At 40.8% G+C, this 16,941-nt stretch overlaps 1 protein-coding gene across 5 annotated transcripts in view; it reads right to left on the minus strand.

Moving 5' to 3' along the window:
* Nucleotides 1-16,941, minus strand: part of BABAM2 (BRISC and BRCA1 A complex member 2) — a 395,194-nt gene that overhangs the window by 180,254 nt on the left and 197,999 nt on the right. The gene's annotated exons all lie outside the window — the stretch shown is intronic.

The raw sequence follows: 16,941 nt of genomic DNA on the forward strand, positions 1-16,941 counted from the left end.
TATAAGACTAATATAAGACAAAAACACTGTTGATCCAAATATGCACCAAGAAACACTGAGAGGTTAACAACCCACAATAAACAAAACTGATAATGATAAAGCTAAACTTCCTGTAATTTATAATCAAAAAGCAAGAATAGTGATAATTGAATGTCATAACCAACTCAATCCAACACTGATGGAAGTGTCCTGACTCAAAACTGTGGGTTTTACAGATTTGCAATTATTGCCAAGCACCAAGTGTTTGCCAGACTTCTGAATAAACTACTGAATTAGAATAAATTCTAGTAGCATGCTGGTTTTACTTTGTGAATATCAGATTTTAGTAACCCTTGACAATTTTACTTTTGGTTGGTATTGGCTCTAAGTCAAATACAAATTTTTTAAAAACTTAATAGGATTGCACATCTTTCACCCGTAAGGACTGGTAAGAACTGGCCTGTATTTCTGGATTGGTTCAAGGTCCTCTGGAGGGCTCAGCAGCCATCTTAGGAGGGTCCCAATCTAGACTTTAAGAATTACTGCCCATGAGCATTGAGAACCTCAGATATGATGTCCTTCCTTCGGTCCTAAACTAACCTTACCCCTTCCTTTCCTGCATCGTGGGGAGCTGGTCATCACACCCAGCCAGCTCAGCTCTGACATCATCCTTGCTCTGCCTTTTATTGTGCCTACAGTATGCACGTGAGGCAGGGATACAAAGGGACAAGAACCAGAAGTCTCTCCCATTTAGAATAAGAATTTTAAAAAAGAAAGAAAAGAACCGTGCTGGTCTCTACACAACCCCTTGCATTCTCTCCTCTCTCTCCTCTCTCCTCTCCATCACAGACTGCTTGAAGGAGTGGTCTGCACTCCTGGTCTCTACTCCCTTCCCTCCCACTCACCCTTAGCACTTGAGATTAACCTTCTGACCTCCCCCCACCCCCCAGCCCATCAAGACTGCCCCCACCAAGGCATCCACGAAACACAGCAAATGCTTCTCTGTCCTTATCTTACTTGATCTCCAAACAGTATTTGACATGGATGATGTCTTTTCCTCTGGAAATACTCAGTTTCTTACTTGTAAGAAACTATACTCTCCTGATTTTCTATCTCTGTGACACGCCCCCCTCCCTTTTCATTCTTTTTTTTTTTCTTTCCTCTTTTACTTCCCAGTTGTTTTTTGGTTTTACATTACAAAATTTAGGCTTGTTGTAACAACTCAAGCCATACAGAAGTTTAGAAAGAAGAAAGCTCTCCTACCCTCCCTTTTAAAGGTGACCAATACTAGCTGTGTATGTGGCCTCAAACAGCTTTCTCTAGGCGCACAAAAACATACACACATACATACACGTGCAAATAAATAGCTCTTTAACCTTCTGTTTTGTTTTCCTTAATGGAATTGTATTACACATATCACTCTACCAACTGCTTCCTAAATAGCCACATAATATTCCATGGCATGGATTTCGTTCTTTTTTTTAACCATTCCCCTAGCAACAGACATTCAGGTTCTTAGCCATTTGACAGTGTTACAATAAATATCCTCGGATAAACATATGTATATTCTTTTCCAGTGGGACATATATTTCTGAATTAAGAACTAAAACCGAGCTTGTTGGATCAAAGGTTATGAACATTTTACAGTTTAACAGCGTAGGGTTATTTTTCTAAAAACTGTACAGCAATTTACATTTGGACCAGGAATTTGCATCAGCATGAGACAGAGGAGAACCTGTTTCTGCTCATCCTGAATAACCTGATAATACCAGCTGTTGTCACTCTTCAATTTAATGTTGGCGGTCTGACTGCCAGAAAATGGTAGCTCAGCTGAGATTCAACGACTAAAGATGAGCAACTCTTTACTTACTTACTGGTCATTTCTTCTGTAACTTTTCTGATCAAATCCTTTGCCCATTTTGCTTAAAGACTCTTGGACTTTTCTTGTTATTGGTGTTTGTTAGGTCCGTTAACCCTTGTCTATCACATGTGTTATAAATATTTTCTCTCAGCCCAGCTTTTGACATTTTACTTTGTCTGGGGACTCACAACAGCACAGAAAATATAGCTTTCTTTTTTTTAAATTTTTTTCTTTAATGTTTATTATTTTTGAGACAGAGAGAGAGAGACAGCATGAGCGGGGTAGGGGCAGAGAGAGAGGGGGAGACACAGAATCTGAAGCAGGTTCCAGGCTCCAAGCTGTCAGCACGAGCCCGACATGGGGCTCAAACTCACAGACTGTGAGATTGTGACCTAAGCTGAAGTCAGATGCTTAACTGACTAAGCCACGCAGGTGCCCCTGAGAAAACTGAGCTTTCTACAGAGTTAAATCTGGTCAGTAACTCTGAGGTTATATAACTATTTCCCTAGCATTTCATCTAACATTGTATTTTTACATGTAGCTTTGTAATACCTCTGGAAGGTAGTTTTAGGTAGTATGACTTAGGAAGTATGTAAGAGGAGGACCTTAGCACAGTGCCTAGAACATAGAAATCACTCGATGTTTGCTAAATGAGTACAGCAGTAAACAAATTAATGTTAACTTCTAACCTTTATTCTCCACACCTAGCAGTTTTCAGAAACCAGCTTTACAAACGTTTCACCAGTGATATCTGGAAACTCAGTAGTGACTCCCTGCTCCTGTCCCCCGTAATATACCGAGGTCCCTAGAACTAGTAGCTTCAAAAGGAAAACCAAGATTGGGAATCTGAAATTATCTATCATTACTTACTCTTTTACAGATGGTAAAGTATTCAACCTTGAATAGTCCTTTCTGTAAAATGAGGATGGAAATTTTAAAAAATACAGTCGCAACAAACAGAAACTATGTAATTATATAATACAACCCTAAAACTCATAAAACATCTAAAACTAAAGTTGAAGCTGAAAAAATTCACATTCAGAGAGACGTTCATTTTATGATCTAAGTATACGAGTAGTTCTCTTTAGAGTTAGATTGTTTACCTCAAAGTAAGATGATAAAAAAAGAACTAACATTGATTGTCAGATATCTTCCCTCAGTGACTGCATTTCCCTGTTAAAGGTCAAGGCTCTAACTACAAGTCACAAAACCTGGTTAAAAAACAAAACAAAACAAAACAAGACACTGCAAAAAACTAGGGACAACTGAAAACCTTTTTAATTAGCAGCTTCACTCCATACACCTATGGATAATTTATAATTATTTCTCTTTCCTACTCTCTAACTTCTCATTTCACTGCTCTATTTAAGCGAAAAACAAAAATGCTCGGAGACAGTCCTCTAAACAAATGGAATGACCCCGGTTTATATAATCAACATTTATCATCTGGCATCCTGCAAAGAGTACATGAAACTGTAGTCTGAATAGGAAAATAGTTGTTTCCAGGAGTTCCTTTTATGGACTACTTTTAATACAATTTACTTGCCTTGGTGTGGCACATGAGTTTCCCCTGAATTGGTATTTGATTCCTAATGGATATCTAAGTTTGACTTGGAGTGCTTAAATAAGCCCAAAGAGTTCCAAAAATACAAATCCACACAGTACTGTTTCTAGTTTCTGCAACTCTAACAGGCTTGTACATGTGTTCCTTCCCATCTGGGGAATTAGAAAAGAAGCTCTTGTACTGTGGTTCTTAGAAGCTAACATTACAGATGATTATTGTAACCACTAATGGCAACATTTGGAAAGCAGGGGGAGGTTAGAGTGTAGTAGGGGACATTTAAAAATGCACAAGTATACACTTTCAGGGCTTTCTGTCTGTACCATCTGAATCTGCAGCAGGCTAAAATGGGGGGAAAGATGTCAAATCTGCTGAAGCAAAAAAGAGAATTGCCTCCTACCTTTTATAAAAGCGTGTCAGGCGCTGACATACATATGGCGAGGCAATAATGGCCATGCTATTTTGCTGAGATTTAGCAATAGATTTGGCTCAACATTTGGCTATAGAACAGAAAGGGGTTCTTATGGCTTATAGTGAATATTCACTAGGTAGTGAGTTCCTCGCAGGCTGGGAGCTCTTCCTATTTGTTTTTATATACCCGATGTTGGAAGCTGCACATACATGGCAAACTGGTTAGAAAAAAAACTGAGTTAATGCAGGAAAGACTATAAGAATGAATAAGTAAATGACGGAGTTAAACAGAAAGTACTTTTAGTTAGACTCTCAATATTTATCTCACTTTTCCGTAAATCTATGACTACGTAAGATTTTGGTAAAGAAAACTCAAATCTGAACCATACATAAGCAAAAGATGCACCTACTAATAAGAGTTAACATTTTGTTTAGGTCATGATGATTTATTCATATAACTGTTCTCAACTGGGGCTCTTTGCAAATATCAGAAGGGGGAAGAAAAAAAAAAACAATTCACCTTGGAAATGAAAGTAAACACAAGCACAATTTGTCATTATGCGGTACCCCTTTGATGCACTAATTTCCAAGTGAATCTAGCAGCCATGAAACAAGCCCCTGTATGTTGAAGGTCAGTATAGGTACAAACTACCAATTAACTATTGCTGATAGACACTAGCCGAACAGTAAATATTATAAACTATACATCACATAGGAAGACTGTAAAAAAGCCACTGCATTTCTCAATTCAAAAAGGCATAAAGCAAAGCTGTAACTATTACTAGCAAAACCAGTTTGCAGTCATAAGGACTATAAATAAGCCATTATACAGCATGTCAAAACCCAGATAAGAACCATTTTGAGTTAAGTTTATTTCTTTTCAGCTTATTTCTTTTTAAGAGAGAGAGAGCACAACCAGGGGAGAGGCAGAAAGTGAAGGGAAGAGAGAGAATCCCAAGCAGAGTCTTAGTGTTACCAGAGTGAGGAAGCCAAGCCAAATAGATGAGGAAGAGGAAGACGTGGGGCCATGTCTGCCCCTTTTGCCTTTTGTGTATCTCCCGACCCTGAGCCTCCTCCTTTCCAGATGGCAGGGGGTGCAGAACCCACGTAGAGGTTCTGAGAGCCTCTCCACCAAATACTGAGTTCCTGGCTAAAAACTCCCTTGATATTTTGATATTTCTGATGAAGGTAGCACTTAAGAGAGTTATTTCTGATTTGGTTTCTCCAAATGGAAATGGGAGTAGAAAGACTCTCCCTGCGTAGTCCAGTCAAACTGGGCCACTTCCCATATATTTTGCCAGATCTTTAATTAAACCTTTTTTTTAATGTTTATTTATTCATTTTGAGAGACAGAGAGAGCACGCACACACGCAAACAGGAGAGGGGCAGAGAGAATCCCAAGCAGGCTCCATGTGGTCAGCGTGGAGCCCATCGTGGGGCTCGAGCTTAACAAACGGTGAGATGGTGACCTGAGCCAAAATCAAGAGTTGGCTGCTTAACTGACTGAGCCGCCCAGGCACTCCTATTTTACCAGATCTTGACTGACACTTTGACATTAGCCATTCCTTTACGGAAAAGCTCTTTCTCTCCTTTTAATTGACACAGTTTTAATTTAACTCTCATTGTAAATTCACTTGCTCCATTAAGAATCCTTTCAATAGCAATGTAATCTATGTCTGCCCTTGGCAATTTCACCAGGTTGCTTCATGAACTTCCCATGTGATTTAAGCCATATGTAGTTTATATTGCAAATAGATTGTGAATTTCCTGAGGGCAGGGTAGAGATCTCCTACTTCCTATTATGCATAATATTAAGACCTGATATTTATTCATTGATTACTCATTTTGTTTAGTACTTTATATGCATGACCTCACATAATCATCATACCAACCTTGAAAGGTAGGTACTATACTATATATTTGCAAATAAAGAAACTGGGACTGAGGAAGATTAAATGGAGAAGATGAGTTTTGAACCCGTGTTTATTGACTTAAAACCTGGACTCTTAATCACAATGCTACACCCCCTAGCATGTTGCTGGGCACAAAGAATGGACTTGTATCAATGCCCAGAGAAAGGTATGAAAAACTTGAAAATCTATATGCAGAAAAGATATCAGAGATTCACTAAACACTTGTTCTCTATTTAGTGTCTAAATCCTGTATGTTCCAAAAGACCATGAGCATCTCAAGGAACCATTACGCCTTTTTTACCCAAATAGACTACCCCACCTACACCAGGCACATAATGGGTATTCAAAACAAACTAAGAAAGGGGCACCTGGGTGGCTCAGCTGGTTAAGTGTCCCACTCTTGATTTCAGCTCAGGTCATGATCTCACAGTTCACAGGATCGAGCCCCACATCAGGCTCTGCACTGACAGCGAGGATTCTCTCATTCCTTCTCTCTACTCCTTCCCTGCTCACGCACTCTCTCCCTCTTTCAAAATAAATAAACACTTAAAAAATTTAAGGAGTATATGCTTTATGTGTTTTAATGTTTACTTTTAAAAACTATGGAGCAAGACATTAAAATCCTTAAGAGGATAAAAACTAAAAGCTATAAAGGTCACTATGCCAAATAAAATGTATTCATTTGACATCTTTGCACAGACCCGGTTAAGAAGGAAGGATGCCTTCTCTAAGAACACGGATAAGGCCTGTGGATTTCTAGACCATAATATCAACCTTCCTTCAATTATGTATGGTTAGGCACATTCTATGATTAACTAACTATACTCGGTGAAAATAGGAAGAGCTGATTGTCAGGTCAGGAAAGGAAAACTGCAATGTTCTGGAAATAGCCAGCTTGTAGAGGGTGAGCCCAGGACACCAGGACAGAGCTGCTGTCACCTACCCATGTTTTCTAAAAGTGACATCTTGAGTTCATTACTACTAGATGTCATGATACAGTATGGGGTTAGGGTTTTCTTTTTTTTTTTTAATTTATATCTTGCTTATTATTTTCATAAACAAAGACCATTTCACTGCTCTCATTTATGCAGGAATCTGCTTGCAAAGCTGTACTTACCCTTAATATGTTGGTTATAGCTTCTGTTTATAAAGCTAAGTTGAAACACATGTTGTACAAATAAACTTCGGGAGAAAAAAGTCCTGACTCTTTTAAAAGAATAATGATCAAGATTTCACTGCTCAAGTACCATCCCATCGGTTACTATACCTAACAGATACAGCCTTGAGATCCACCAACTTTCTCTGAATAGCCACAGTGTCACTCTAAAAGGTGTGTGAAATAAAGCCTTTTCTCCAGAATAGGCCACAGAGGTGGAGGAGAGCCTCTGCAGGACAGCCAGGGTCCTCACTTGAAGCAAACGATGTTTCCTTGCTTCCGCCTCCTTCTCTCCCCACCAACATTTTCAGAGAAAGAATCTGGAGTATGGGATTTCCTCTGTTGTCCTCACAACTGTATTCTTAATGAGTCCAATAAGAAGCTGAGCTCATTTAAATAAACATCCATTTTTGCAACTATTTTACAAATCATACTGAACCACATATTCAAACATCCCCTGAGTTGTGATTTTGCACACACCTGCTGATATAAACCTTGTGCCAGACTTTTATCCAAGAGCCCAAGAAAACAAGTTAAAAATAATAGTGAGTTTTACTAAAGCACGTGTGGAACAAATATGAACACCACATCCCCTGTATGTCTCCATACCTTAAGGAAAAGGTAGATACAGCTTTTACATAGTTTACATAGCTCTTTCTTTTTTTAATTTTTTTTAATGTTTCTTTATTTTTGACACAGACAGATCATGAGCAGGGGAGGGGCAGAGACAGAGGGAGACACAGAATCCGAAGCAAGCTCCAGGTTCTGAGCTGTCAGCACAGAGCCTGATGTGGGGCTTGAACTCACAGACCGCAAGATCATGACCTGAGCCGAAGTCGGACACTCATCCGACTGAGCCACCCAGGCGCCCCTAGATAGCTCTTTCTAAGAGAGAGAAGCACAGATTTAAAGTGGTAGCTGATACAGCAAACATCCACAATAATGCTCGGTTGGCACCGTCTCTTCTCCTGGGAAGACCCTCTCTCTTCTAGAACCAACCCTTAGTGCTCCTGACCAAGCAGCCTGTTCCTACCCCCAGAACAGCTGATGGGGCCAGGGAGGGGCTGGTTCTTGTCTCCAGAGTTGTAAGCCTGGGGGACACCTGCGTGGCTCGGTCGGTTAAGCATCTGACTCTTGATTTAGGCTCAGGTCATGATCCCACGGTTCATGGAATCAAGCCCTGCGTTGGGATTCTCTCCCTCTCTCTGCCACCCCCCTGAGCTCACTTTCTTTCTTTCTCTCTCGGTCTCTCTCTCTCTAAAAACTAAATAAATAAAATTTTTAAAAAAATTGTGAACTTGGGAGCCAAGTGCAGGCCAGTCCCTCTGCAGAGGCAAAAGAAGCTGTCAGCAGTCATGTTCCCCGTACGCGGACGAGGCGAGGCTGCAGGGTGAGAGAAGAAAGCCAACGTGTGGAGAGAAGTAGGGACGAACGACAAGAGAGTCCTGGCATGGTATTCACACCCCTAGGTCCCAGGCTCTTGGTCCAGCTGTGTCCTGCTCTACTGTGCTTTGGCTACTCAACTTTCTTCCAGCTTTGGAAAGCTAACAAAATTGCCTGATCTCCTTAAGCCGGTTTGAAGTGGCTTTCCTTGACTTATAACTAACATTTTCTCTTGTCAATTATGAAGCTAATATAGATGATAACCACGGGCAAATCAATAGCTACAGAATTAAGTGCTAAAAGGAGACTCTCATCCCTGGCTTATTGGAATGCTTGTTACATACCTTGGAATGCCAGGCCCTAATCAGAACCCCTTTAGGACAAAGCCTCTTAGGACAAAGCTGAGTGGCATGCCTCCATACATGCCGGAAGAAGGCTCTGCTACAGCAGTCTGCCAGCCGCACCAGGCTCTGGTTGCAGTGAGGCTACTTCTCCGGATTTAACGCTTCCCATCCTGGTGGACTTGAAACAGTCCCGTTAACCCATCCTGGGTCATGCACTCCCTGCTCTACAGACCCCTGGACCTCACCAGTGAACAGAAGGCACTGGAGGTGCCAATTCTAAAGGCGGAAAATCCACAGCGGCCTGCCATTTGAATACATGGAACGCTTTGCAAGTGTGGCAGGCAACTGAACTACATAAAAATGGTGACTGTTTTTAGCAATAGAAATAACAATTTTTTTGCAATGAGTTTACATGTTTTTGTTTTCTCCGTACGATATGCTAAATGTAGGCATTATGGAAAGCAACAGGTTTGCACAGCTTTGGCAAGTATATGTGGAAGTGCCACGCACAGACGGAGGCGTGAGGAAGGTGCTCAATAAATGTTACTTGCACTTTCCTTACTCCTTCCAGACTCTTGGCCTGATGTCATTTCCATTACCATTACCATTACCATGCTATTCTTCCTACTATTAAAGCTACACCCTGCCCCTTCCTCTCCAAGTTGCTTTGAGTTATAGGGTTTAGAGATTCTTCCCAGGTGGTTCTGCATACGAGACAGAAGGAAAAGACACCCTAGAGGTGCATAACACCTTTGCACCCACCCACCCAGCAAGTCACTTGGCTCAAACTGCCTGGTGCCCATGGCAACTAGGCAAGTGGTTACTTCCAAGTTCTTTCAGCCGCCTGGGACCACACCCTCATTAACTGAAGACAATCACAAACCACAGGTGTTAAAACAGAGAATGGAGCCTACTGGCGAAGTAATCAGAGATCTTCTGATGTGCATATTGGTGTTATCCACAGAATCTAAAGGGCAGAGGAGCTCTGTAAAACACTTGGGAAAAGTCTGGAGCCCTACCCCTCTAGAACTGGCCAGAGGAAAGGTTCAGGGAGGAAGCAGAGCTCTGAGAAGCAGAGTAAAATAGCACCTTCTCCCAGCCTCGAAAGCCGGCTCGTGTCTACAGTGGCCTGGCATTCAAGCCCCTCCAAGCTATCTTCCCCCATCCCTGCTGATACACCCTAACTGCAGCGGGTGCCCATACTCCATCCTGTCTCTCCATCCCGTCTCTACTCTGCCTCTTGATCCTGGATGCCTTTTTCTAACTCCCAACTTTTCCAACTCTACCTACTCCTTAAAGTCCCATTGGAATGCCATATCCTGCCCTGAGATGTCCTTAATCCCACCCTCCGATGTAATGGATTCTCCTCTGAAATCCTACAGGTCTTTAAGCTACCCCCTTAATATGGTAACATTCTGCTGTTTCTTTTGTATTTTAAAGTTATATACATAAGTGCTGTTATTTAACTGATTGAGTTCTTTAAGAGCAATGACTGTGCCATTCCTTTTTGTATTCCCAGTGCCTAGTACAGTGCGTACCACAAAAACAGGCACCCAATAAATATCTGATGAACAAATGAAGACATATATGAAAGAATAACTACGTATGCGTGCCACTGATCCAAACATGGGTTCCCAAGTAGATTTCCCTAGTCAAAAAGCCTATGTAGATAATTATTAACTTGACTTTCCAATATTCATCAGTGGAAGTACGTTTGGGCAGAATGAGCCGTTAACTGCTGAGTTCAGGATCACCTCAGGAATAAGAGGAAAATTCAAGTTCAAATACTAAGCAGAGAGATCAAACTACAGAACAGAGAAGGCAAGAAAAATACTTTTGTCATTTCTAATTAATTTCCAAACAATATACCGTGTGCTGTCACTAAGCCAAAACTCATTTGTGATGTACTTAGCATGTGCAAGACACTTTGGTAAACACAATAAGGGGGGGGGGGGCGGGAATTGCAAGAATCAGTCCTCCACTCAAAGAGGCAGATGTAAACACACAAAGGTAAGAAAAGGTTTTTTCTTCCCCTTCAATAAGAGATCCTATGAGGTAGTGCGTGACTAATCCTCAAAAGCCCTATAAGGAAAGGCAGAAAAACTCATCAGTTGTTTCTATGTATCGAGAATGACTCCTTCCTTCCTGGCATTAGGCTTTTACAAGAGAGGAGATACGGAAAGCAGGAAAGTAATGGGTACACCAACAGGAAAAAGGCAAAACTTCTAAAAGTGGCTCAGTGGTAACTTTCCCAGCCTGCAGCTTTGGATGTTTTTCAACAAAGACAGTTCTCCCTCTCCCGTATTTCCAACTACCTAGTTCAAAATGCATAGGGACGGAGGGCCAGTACCACACCGGACATGCAGATGAGGCATAACATTTGTGAACAGCAGGCAGCTGAAGCCTGAATGAAGGGAGCCTTGCTACTCAGGCCAAGGACATCAGCTTCACCTAGGGGATACTTAAATTCCTAGGTGATTTCTATGCAGTTTGAGTTTAAGAAGCACTGGCTAAGGGAACTGGCACTTAAGGAAAAGAAAATGCATCAGAAGATGAAGGAAGAACAGAAAAGCAATGCAGAGAGAGCCATCCTGTGATTAAACAGGAGGAGAGCACACCCTGTGATGTTTCCGCTGGACAAGGAGAGTGGAAGGTCTCTCAGACGAAGTTTAGGACTTAAAAAAAGTATCTAGACATATTCCAAAAACCCAGGGCTAAATGGATCAATGAATGATAGAGGAAGCTGAAAAGTACAAAGATTCTTCTAACTGGCCACATCCATACTGGCCACACATGCAGGAGAGAGCCGGCACTGCTGAGCCTGGTCCCTTTGGGGCAATGATTATGGCGAAATGTGCTTAGGTATGATGATATGGGTGGACGGTAAACAAATCAGAAACCATTAAAGGTAAAAAGCCCCTTAGAGATACGTTCCAGCGGTCGTTACCCTGTGTTCTCAGAAGAACTAGAGATCGTGTGTACCTTAAGACTCTGTCTGAAGAGCAGCTACTAATTCTCTGTTTTGTATACTGGGCAGTGGGAGGAAGACTGCATTTGTAACAATATTTCCAACATATTAAAAATGTAACCTTTGATTTCAACACCCACACCTCACAGATTTACAAATGGAGAAACTGAGATAAGGGAAGTGATTTGTCTAATGTGCAGAGCTAATTAGTCACAGGGCTGAAACCAAAACCCATGACTGCTGATTTGTGCATCATGCCTTTTTTCACTCCGTCATTCTGCTATATCCAAATTTGCTTTGAAAACTCTTTGTCACTTACTAAATGAAGCTTGTGTGAACTAAAAAGGAACTGTAAGATCCCAAAGAGGAGGGAGTTACGAAGAGTGGAAAGATTCCTATGAGGAAGAATATGTTATATTAAAAGTTCCCAAAATGTAAAACTATAAATGTTGGATTTAGCATAACTATTGAGTAGGTGGCTTTGTAAGAACTTTACTAATTATAGAAGTGCTGATGACCAGATTTACAGGAACTCTAAATTGAGTTAGCCTTTATCATTGACTTGAGTTAGTGAGGAATATTCTTTAATTTCTAAACTAATAACAGGTTTACGACAGACCAATTAACGAACATTTACAGTTTGGTGCTTATGAACAGAAATTGTGACATTTCACGATGCATAAATGATGATGAAAGTACTGAAGCGTTCTAGCAAGTTGCAATTCTCCAGGGAAGCTATTAACAGCTTAACATTTTAGCTCGCATTGGAATGTGGATTCAACTTACTGAAAAAAGTTTATACTAAATAAGCATGAAAGAATGCAATTAAGATAGTGGACTGGGTTGGGGGCCTTTCCCTCCTTGGGTTTCTTGGGTCTATTACTTACTGAATTAAATGTTGGCAATGTATGAGAAAATGTGTGTAACTATTCAAAACAGGTTTCATGAACTATGCTAAAAAAACCAATACAAGAGCAAAAAAAACTTCCCAATGCCTCAATAAAACTAGGCTTTCCTCCCAAACAGACAGGCCATGGCTGGACCTGCTGCCTATGCAGTGTGGACAAAATACGCTGCAGATTTTTAAAAATTTTCTTCTGTCTTCAACTACTTCCATTTCACTACTATACTGAGTATATTTTTGCAACTAACCTCGGGATTCATTCAATCATTCATTCTACAAACATGCGTTAACACCCCCCTACGTGTTACGTGCCACCTAGGAGGCACTAGGAAAAACAGCCATCAAAACTTTGACAGCCGAGTGTAAAAAAATAAATGAGTAACCTGACCATTATGTTAATATGGTTACAATAGAGGTATGTTAAAAGAGAGGTGAGCACCTTTGGCAGGATAACAGAGGGGTCCTAAAGAGAAGGCAGAACTGATCATTGTTACAGAAGACGTTTCAAGCAGAAGATGTTTTTCGTTGGAAGGACTCCAAGTGACTGAAAGGATAAAAGAATAAGAGCATGTGGCCCATTCAGGGCACTGTTCCAGGAGGCCGAAATAGTGGCACTTGTGAGGAGAGGTTAAAGATGAAGCTGGACAGGTTTGGAGGCCTAATCGTAAACAACCCTGATGCATTTAAGGCAAGGAGCTTGTTTTAAGAGGAATGTGAGAAGGGATTGCAAACAGGTTAATGACACAATCAGATCATTTTAGAGTATTCTAATAGCCTGAGAAAGATGGATTGAAAGGGGCAAGGCTGAATACAGGGGAGGGGGAGGGAGGTCTACAGTGGTCCAGAACAAGAGCGAGGAGGATGTCCTCATAGAAAGGCAATTGGTGCAGGTGTCAGAGCCCGAGCAGAGTGAGGAGGGTGCCCACACAGGGGAGTGGCGGCAGCAACAACAGGAGATTGGTCACATGCAGCCGGATGGATATATAATACATATGTTATGCATTATAATACATGTAACATATGTAATATATTAAGGAATATTAAAAATAACGGGAACTGCTCTATCGCAGTCAGAGAAGGAAGTTATAAGTATGTGTGAAGAGAAAAACAATAAACCCAGGGTACTGAACTGGAATCGCAGGTGTCTATACGAACATGGTTGTTGAATAGATACAGACAGAGAGATAATATTGAACATCAAAATAAATGATAGCAACTGACTATAGTCCATTAAATACAGAAATTACAACTCCATACTGCTACAAATACATAAAGTTTGATGAAAATGGGATACTTATTAATATCAACGGACTGCCCCACAAAGTAGGTACCAATTACAAAGGGGGAAAAAGTAACTTCAGAGTGAACCTTACAGACACCTCCTGAAACAGGCAGTGCACATGAACACATCATCACTGACGAGTCAGACAGGCTGTGCCACCTTCAGGGGCCATGAGACAGAGACAGCATCGCTTCGGTGATGTTCCCGCCACAGACGCACAGGCAAAATCCAATCACGATGGAACATCAGCCAAACACAAATTGAGAGACATTTTATAAGGCAAGTTGCCTATAATCTGCAAAAATGTTGTAAACATCAAGGGAAAACCTAGGAAATATTAGAGACTAAAGAGCTATAACTGAATGGAACACATGATTCCAAATGGAATGTGTCTGCTATCAGGAAACCACTAGAAAAATTGGTGAAATTTTACTGGGGTCTCAGAATTGGATGGTAAGTAGTTGCGTAGCAATGTCTTCCTGATTTGTAGGACTATATTATAATTACGGCAAGTATTATAATTCTGTCAGAGAATGTCCTTACTTACAAGAAATAGACACTAAAGTATTTGGAGGTGAAGGGCACCACATCAACAGCTCACCCTGAAATGATTTAAAAAAAGAGCTTTGTACTGTTCTTATATTTCTATTATAAATTTGATATTGTTTCAAAATTGAAAAAAAAAAAAGGAAAGGAAAGAATCAGAAGATGATAAAATCCAGACTGGACTATATAAAGACCCTGTTCTCTTACTCAGGAACAAAAGGGAAGAGAGAAGCTAGAATTTTAAATCAGAAACCCATTATATATACTTCAAATTTTTATGGTACATATTTACACTTAATTGCATAATAAAATGTGCATAATTCTCAAATCATAACATGGGTTTAGTAATTCACCCAAAACCGCTATCTTCCCCCAGTATTACTATTTTCACCAAGTTAAGGAATCTTGCTAGATTTGTCTACAGCTATCTATCTGGAATGGCTGGCCTCCACCTGATCTGGAGTCGAGATGTGATGTCTAAAATAGTCGAACCTAGGTTAGCAGTGCTCCTTACAGAAAATGTCTTAATAAGGCTTGCGTCTGGGTGCTGTGCATCGCACCAAAACTGACATCACCAACAACCCTTTAAGATAGACACTGTTATCTCCACTTTGCAGATCTAACGGTTTCTAAAAGAGATTAAGCAGAATGTCCAGAGTCTTCAACTAGAAAATGGAGCATTAGGACACAAATTCTGTCCTAACTCAAAGCCCATGCTTTTCCCACTGGGATCCAGGAGCTCCCTAGACACATGGCACCATGCCATTGGGAATGACAAGGAGAATGAGACCCATTTTCAGAGAACCGACCATTCCTGCCCTCCCCTTTTAAAAAAAAAAAAAATTTAACGTTTATTTATTTTTGAGACAGAGAGAGACAGAGCATGAACGGGGGAGGGTCAGAGAGAGGGAGACACAGAATCTGAAACAGGCTCCAGGCTCTGAGCTGTCAGCACCGAGCCCGACGCGGGGCTCGAACTCATGGACCGCGAGATCGTGACCTGAGCCGAAGTCGTTCGCTCAACCGACTGAGCCACCAAGGTGCCCCGCTGCCCTCCCCTTTTATGCTGTAGTCGGAATCTTCCACCTCTCACCTCCTGCCATGACTCTCCTACACCGCGGTTTTCATCAAACTGAATGTAATATGTGATGAACTCAGGGACACTATTTATTCTACCTTCTCCCTCAGTGAAGAGACACTACAGCAATTCTGAAGATGTACAAATGTGCCTTAGAATATGAGGGTAAAAAGATGCTCTCTTAATGTGCTGGGCTAAATGAGCTTACTGAGTATATATTGACCATTTCATTAACTAAAATTGGAAAGAACAAATGACATAGAAGGAGTATACAGAGAATAGTATTATTTCTGAATGATCTGATGTTGGACAAGAAAGCCAAAGACCAACCCAGGAAATGTTAGGAGTTCTGGCCAGTGAACTGCTTCCTCTCAAACCTCCAATGTTCCACTTGGTGGAACATGTCTCTGAGAATCTCTCCACAATCAGAGCCAGGCCCCTGACTAGAAGCAGTGGAACTGCTGCCCTCTGAAGCCTCAAAGGTTTTAATCATCTCAGTGCAGATTATGGTTCCATGATGGTTAAAAAGAAGCTGAGCACCAGATAAAGGCAGAGGAAGGAGAGTAAGATGGCACTTTACCAGGTCAACAATGAACACTCTCAGCCAAGATCACAACACAAAATATGATATATTTAATATTTCTGTAACTCTGATTTATCTACCTGGAGCACTTGATATAAGACTGGATGGAACACTGGGCATAAGGTCTTGCTAGAATTTTGAGAAGTTTACATGTACTGAGTAAATTTTCCCCATACAACAAATATTCTAAAATGAAAGACATCACACAAGGACCTTATAATTACTTTCAAAGTTTAGGGAAAAGGAAAAAGGAAACCCTCTCCATAAAACAAACAAAACTATAGGCTTGTTTACAGATTACTCCAATTAACTTAGAAATGATTTGAACACCGAAACTTCTAGAAAAACTCAATACTGTTGTGTTTCTTGTCGTCGATACCGTGTCAAGGAGGGCAGTGGCTTTAGTTCACCTCCAACGGTCTCTCCTAAAAACTGACAGAGCCTATTCCTGGAATCGCTCTAACCTCCCCTAGAATTCCATCCTTTCACACAGAGTGATGCACGGGGAATAGTGGTAATGTGTGAGACAAGTTCAAAGATCCCAAAGTGGAAGATGTTGTTTTCCTGCATCCTACCTACTGTAACTAAAAACTGGGAATTTACTGGAATTGAAGATTTATTATGAGTCAGATGGTTGATAGCCTTTCCAACCAAAACATCTGCTCTACAAAGGCACAACTGCTACAATCCATTTCCTCTCGGACCTGGAGAATGACCAAGTTGTAGCTTGGCCCTTTCCTTAAAGACACAGGGACTTGAAATGAGAAATGAAATACAAGCAGATCTCTACATCATCTTCCAACTTCCACTACTTTCTTTGATGGTATTAAAATACAATACGTAAGAGAATTAATATAATTTTTGAACAGTAAACAATTGTAGTCAGCTCAGTGGAATGACCAAAGACGTCATCAGAGCATTCACATTTACAGCAGCACAGCTGAAACTAATTCTTTCTTTGCTACTTGAGGA

Source organism: Panthera tigris, chromosome A3, assembly GCF_018350195.1.
Source record: "Panthera tigris isolate Pti1 chromosome A3, P.tigris_Pti1_mat1.1, whole genome shotgun sequence".
Lineage (NCBI taxonomy): Eukaryota > Metazoa > Chordata > Mammalia > Carnivora > Felidae > Panthera > Panthera tigris.